Here is a 6586-nt window from a genome sequence, read left to right as displayed (position 1 = left end):
AGCCGAGCAAACTGAAGCTGTGAACAATCTCAATCTCTTCGTCATCCATCCTGACGCAGCCAATTGGTCCAGTGGTGAGAATCTTTGTCTTCTTGAAAACTGGTGTTGAAAAGAAAAAAAAAAATCAGTTGAGAATGACCAAAATGTGACAGAGAGACACCATGAGCAGGAGTTACTGCGAAATGCTACAAAACGGGTTGTCACAAATTTTGAACTTGTATCAAAACAAAAACAGCACAGTATTTGCTAAGCAAAGCAAAGCATAATCAAATGAGGTATGTCTGTACTTCAGGCATTGCTAGTTCAAATTCTGGTCAAGGCTTCTCTGGAAGACCTTGCGATCACTGTCCAAACAGACTGAAGCAGTTCCTCCAGGTGCCTGAACATGTACCGTTCTCAACACAAAGCCTCTGTAGTGAACTCTGGTTGGTTGTTGTGTTTCTTCTCCACAGACAACAACGAGTTCCAGGCAGAGCATTAGTTGGTGGTGTGACTCCAGCGACTGGCATGATGCTTGGCTCTGGCAGGTGATGAGACATTACTTCTTGAATAAATGGACAGGACGTAATTGATAGAACAGGAACGAGCCGTTTCCTAGGCCCTTTGTACTACACCCACTTCAGCGACCACCCACCCGGCTGGTCATCCATTCTGCCAACAGGTTCTACAGAAACGAGAGCAAACGAAGACTAAGATAGCCGTGAATGACAGAAGTGATGCCATGAGAGGATTTCAGGCACTTCAGAGAAAGCAAATAATGAATCTGTGAATGTTAAGAGAGTCAACCAATTAGGAGGATATTCTTTGGAAAAAAAATTGTGACCTGATTAAATAAATAGGAAAAACTGATCATCGACAACCGAGAAAACACTGATGTGCAAGAATTCTCAAAACAGGTCTGCCCTTAATTAGAAAACAGATGAAACTGGCTGAGAAAGGTCAGTCCTCTCTGGAGCTGAGAACACTCATTCAGACACGAGCTCCTACTGAGAACCCCTGTGTTACCAACAGAACATCGTCTCCTGACTTACAGAATTAAGGGGAGCTCTGGTGGCCTAGTGGCAAGAAGCTGTACTGCAATCCCAGAGGTACACGGTTCAAATCCACCAGATGCTCTGCCGGAGAAGGAGGGACAATTTCCTCCTGTACCTGTCAGATCTGATTTGACAGTACATGCACAAGAAATGATAATAAAAAAATAAAATAAAACAGACAAAACTGGCTGAGAAAGGTCAGTCCTGTCTGGAGCTGAGAACACTCATTCAGACACAAGCTCCTACTGAGAACCCCTGTGTTACAAACAGAACATCGTCTCTTGACTTACAGAATTTGTGCCAAGGGAAGAGTGATGTGATTTAAAACACAACGCACAGGAGAGCTTGTGAACACTGGACCCAGAGAAGGCAGACGCCCGCAAATACTGACCACAGGTGGAGGCTGCATACCGTCAGAGGGGACGACTTGGGACACGCAAAACAGAAGGCCTCCTTGAAGAGTTCTGGCTTCACCACAGCAAGCACGAGCATGGGCATGTGAGGAAACATGCTGGGAAGACAATGACTTTGAGGATGGGTAGGCAGTTGAAGTTTCTAGAAGTCAGCAGCTGACCTCACCAAGAGCTCTTCAGTAAAAGATCTTGCCATCTGCTCCCGCAGAGATCCCAGCCTTGCGAGTCTTTGCGGTCATTCTCCAACATCTGACGGGGTTGCTAGGAGCCGGGATCAACTTGATCTGGTGCACAGCCCCGTCCCAACGTGTAACAGTAAGCATCTCCTGAACCCTGCTGTGTCTTCTCTAACCGCTGCTCCAGGCCCAGGGGCTGATCACTTCCTCCCACAATCCTCACATCCACCTCCAAATTTTCCTTTCACTCTCACTTTCCTCCCCGTCTCCTCACACCCAGCCTCTGGAAAACTTTCTTCCTTGTCCATAAGTCCCACTGGACATCACTGTCAGGGCCACCAGTGGGTTCCACAAAGATCTGCTCCCCAATGTCCTTTCCTTGCTGGTTCTCAGGCAGGTAGCTCTGGTAGCGTGGGGTGTTATGTGTTGTGCTGCCAGCTGAGAGCTGTTTGAACCTACCATCAGCAGCTCCGAGGGAGGAAGCTGGACAGCCTCATGCTGTAGTGGCTTTCTGCTCTGGACACATGGTGGAGGGTCACCAGGAGTCGGAAGGGCTTTGTTAGCTGGGGGGGTGGGTTCTCAGTCCTCCATACTTACTGCAATCACAGACATCTCACAAATGGACCTTTGTGTCTGATTGGTATGCCGGGACATTCCATACTGCCAAGGGGCTTACCTTCCCAGAGAGAGGCTTTCTCATATGTGGGGCATGTGGCTCCAGGAAATCACTATCCTGCTTGTCCAGAGAGCCAAGTGAGTGACTAGCTTAGTGGTAAAGTTTTGCAACTGAGCCAGCCCTTCTTTTCCTGGTTCAGTTAAATATTTGAGGGAATCTCATTTGAATAAGACAAAATGAAAATTCTCAACACTGGATCGATAGGCAACATCAAGAGAGATGGAGAAAAGATGCCAACTGTCAATGACTTTGTGGTGTTAAGGGGTTTTTTCCAAACGGCTTTCCTATCCATTAACTTACTCTGCCATGTGGATGGGCAGGGATATGCAAATAGGGTGTCAGCCGATCCACAAGGCGATTGGTTAATCTTGTCAGTAAATTGAGCAGATGTAGTAGCAAAACTGGAAGATTTTCCCCCCAGTAAAGAAAAAGCAAGAGACTGTAGCAAGTACTTTGGGCCCAGCGATTTCAGAGTCAGGTAGACCTACAGCAGCAGCAGCCATGGCCAAAGCAGAGCACCAGAGGCATGAAATGAACTAGCGGGACTGCTACCCCACAGAACCAGAGCTATTTTGCTCAAGTTTACTGGACAACTGGAGGGCTGAGGGGGAGAGGGAGAACCTTAACTGGCAGGGCTGAGAACTCTCTAACAGTGGCCTAAAGCCATAAGGTTTAAGGCTGAGCTTCTTGCTAGCACATTTTGGAAGCTGTCCTGAGTCTACTCTGCTACTAACCTGAATTATAACTCTTTTATCTGCCCAATATGATTTTGTGCAGTCTATAAGCTTTCATATTAGATTTTGGACCCAGTAAAGCAGTAAGATTGGTGTTGAGATGAGTACAAAGAGTAGAAAGAGCTCATGGGAATTTGTTTTGCATTACTGATGCTGTTGATGGGAACAGTCCCCCTTTGTGAAGTTGGTCAAGGTCAGATATAGCCATCCCCATCTAGAACTTGCTCTCTCTACAGACTTCACCTTACTTGGATCTACAATCAATACACTAGGTACCAGGAGTCAGGAGATCAGGAGACATTGCCCTGGGAAAGTCTGCTATCAGGGACCTCTCCAACTTACTAAGGAGCAATTATATCAGTTTGAAGACTAAGTGCACCTGATTCAGGCCATAGTTCTTCCAATCACTTGGAATGCTGCTGAGATCTGGGCGATGATTAAGGATGACAGAAGAAGAATTAATACCTCTCACGTGCAGTACTGGAGAAGAGTACTGAATATCCCATGGACTGCCAAAAGAACAAAAAGATATGATTTGGAGAAGGCACAGCCAGAGTGCTCCTAGGAGGCAAGGTATTACAAAGCTTCACTTCACATACTTTGAACATGTTCCATGGGAAGGTGGAGGGATGGTAAAAGAGAAAAAGACCCTCAACCTGGTGGATTGACACAGTGACTGCTGCAATGGGCTTGAGTGTGTTAAGAGACTGTGAGGATGGCACAGGACAGGATTTAGATGTGTTGTTCACAGGGTTGCTATGAAGCACACTCAGCTCAATGGCACCGAACAATAACAACAACATTTGAATACCAACTAAAACATAAAACTCTAGGATTTGGCTTCTCTTCTGAAGAGAGACTCTGAAAGACTGACAGAAAAGAAATGCTTATATTTAAAATGGGACAAGGGAACACTGCCCCCAAATTACACCTCACTGCTTTTCTTGGTTCATAAAGCATTTATGAAGCACACACTATGTCACATATTGCATCAGACACCTTCTTAGATCTCTTCTATCAATCCCCAGAATCGCCTGGGGCTTAATGATTTCTATTTGGCAAGTCTCTCAGAAGTTAAGTAACTTTCCTGTCACCATGTGCTATACACTGAGAGTGAGAATTTGACCACAGTTCTGGCTCAAAATCAAGAATGCTTTTTGAGGGAGCTCAGGCAGTGGTAAGATGCTGTGCTGCAATCCCAATGGGTGCTTTTCATGGAACCATCAATTCCAACAGCTCTACTCTAAATCAATGATTGTAGTAGTAGTTGTACTAGGAAGATGGGCCTGATGGTAACACAAAAACATGCCCAGCGAGATCTCTGTGAACAGCAGCAGAGCACTGTCTGATACAGTAAGGACGTTGGAAGGCACACAAACACTACTGTGGGAGAAGCTGGACTATATGAAGAACACAGCATCAGGATTGAACGAAGGCTTATCAACAACCTGTGACATCTGCTTACTGACAGTGAGGGTGACTTAAAGCACTTACTGATGAAAAGCAAAGCCTACAGCTTTCAGCACTGATGACACCTCAGCAAAAAGAAGATAAAAATCCTCACAACTGGATTAACAAGTGACACCAAAATAAGTGGAGGAAATAATGAACTCGCTGTCAAGACATCAATGGAATTGAATCTGCAATCATTGCCCATGGAAGCAGTGCTTAAGAAATGGAATGATTTGTTGCACTGGACAAAGCTTCTACAAAAGAATGCTTTCAAGTGTTAACAAGCAAAGGCGCCACTTTACTTCGTGAACTAGAGAGCACCTGACTCAAGCTGTGGCATTGTTCAGTCACCTCCTGGGCCTATGAAGGCTGGACAGTGAATAAGACTGAAGAAGAACTGGTGCCTTTGAATTAGGGTGTTGTCAAAGAATACTGAATATATTGTCCAAAGACAGAACAAATCCATGTTGGAAGTATTGCCAGATGGTTCCTTAGAAGTAAGGACAATGAGTCTTTTTTTCCCCTCTCATGTACTCTGGACATGTTATCAGGAGGGCAAATACCTAAAGAAGGTCATCATGCTTGGTAAAGTGGGATAAAATAAAATCCCAAACCAACCAAAAGCCCATTGCTGTGAAGTCTATTCCAACTCACGGCATCTTCCCTCGGCTTTCTGAAACAGCAGGTCTTGAAAGAAGTGGGCTCCTTTCTCTCACAATGGGGTTAACTCCAAACACCAAACTTCTGCTTAGAAGCTCAACACCTAACTTACTACATCATCAAGACTCTTTTTGGTAGTTGTTGTTATTATGTGCAGACAGAACCCTGCCCTATCCTGAGCCAGACTCACTGACTCCAACACGCCTACCCCTATTACCCCAGTCACTGTGTAAATCCATCTCAGCCAAGGTCTCCCTCTCTATGCTGTCCCTCCACCCTTCCGAGCATTATGTCCTTTCCCAAGGACTGGACCTTCCTGGCCATGTGCCCAAAATATGTGAGACAGAACTTAAAAATCCTTGCCTCCAAGGAGAAACTTGGTTTCACCCTCTCCAATACAGACCTGTTTGGTTTTTTGGTGGTTGATGGTATGTTCAATACTTTTCTCCAGCAACACAACTCAAAGGCATCGATTCTTCTATTATCCTTAGCCACTGTCCGGCTCTCTGATGCATAGCAAATAATTACAAAGACCATGGTTTTAGTCCCTAGACTGACATCACTACTCTTTAGTACCTGGAGAGGTCCTGACAGCAGACTTTCCCAATGTAATTTGTCTTTTGATTTTCTGATTAGAACTGTTGTACACAGGGTCGCTATGAGTTGAAGTGACTCGATGGCACCTAACAACAAAACAACAATAGTGCCAAGAGTGTTAATTGTTGAGCTGAGCAAGCTGTATTTGTTAACCAACTCAATCTCTTCAACGTCTATCATGGTGCTAGCAATTGGCCAGTGGTAAGAATCTGTTTTCTTTTGTTGTTGCCGTTGTTTTTCTTGTTGTGTACCAATTAATTGGATCCAATTGGCACAGGAGAAAACTGCCCTTCCTTCTCCAGCACAGCATCTGATGGATTAGAACTGTGAAAATCTGTTTTCTTCATGTTGAGCTTCAATCCATATTGAAGACTATAGTCCTTGACCTTTTGCAGCAAACATTTCAGGTCCTCTTCAGTTTCAGCAGGCAAAGGTATGTTATCTGCTCAATGCAGGCTGTTGATGAGTCTTCCTCCAATCATGATGCCACATTAAGCCCAGCCTCCTGAATGATCTGCATACCCACTGAAAAGGTATGGAGACAGGACACATCCCTGATGTACTCCCTTCCAGATTCTGAATGATACAGTGTTTCCTTGCTCTGTTCTAAGGACTGCTTCTTGGTCCAATTAAAGGTTTTGCATGAGAACAACAGGTGCTCTCCGATTCCCATTCTTTCCAAAGTTAGCCACAATTTACTACGATCCACACAGTGAAATGTCTTTGTATAATCTATGAAACACAGATTCCAGTATGGAAATACAAAGGAGGAGGAACAGTTGTAAGCAGACCCTAGTGATTGGTACATGGAATGTGAGAGCCATGAATGAAGGAAAATTAGAAA

This window comes from Elephantulus edwardii, unplaced genomic scaffold, assembly GCF_000299155.1.
Source record: "Elephantulus edwardii isolate Elephantulus edwardi_28Jun2011 unplaced genomic scaffold, EleEdw1.0 scaffold00086, whole genome shotgun sequence".
Taxonomy (NCBI): domain Eukaryota; kingdom Metazoa; phylum Chordata; class Mammalia; order Macroscelidea; family Macroscelididae; genus Elephantulus; species Elephantulus edwardii.
This window is presented reverse-complemented; position numbering follows the sequence as displayed.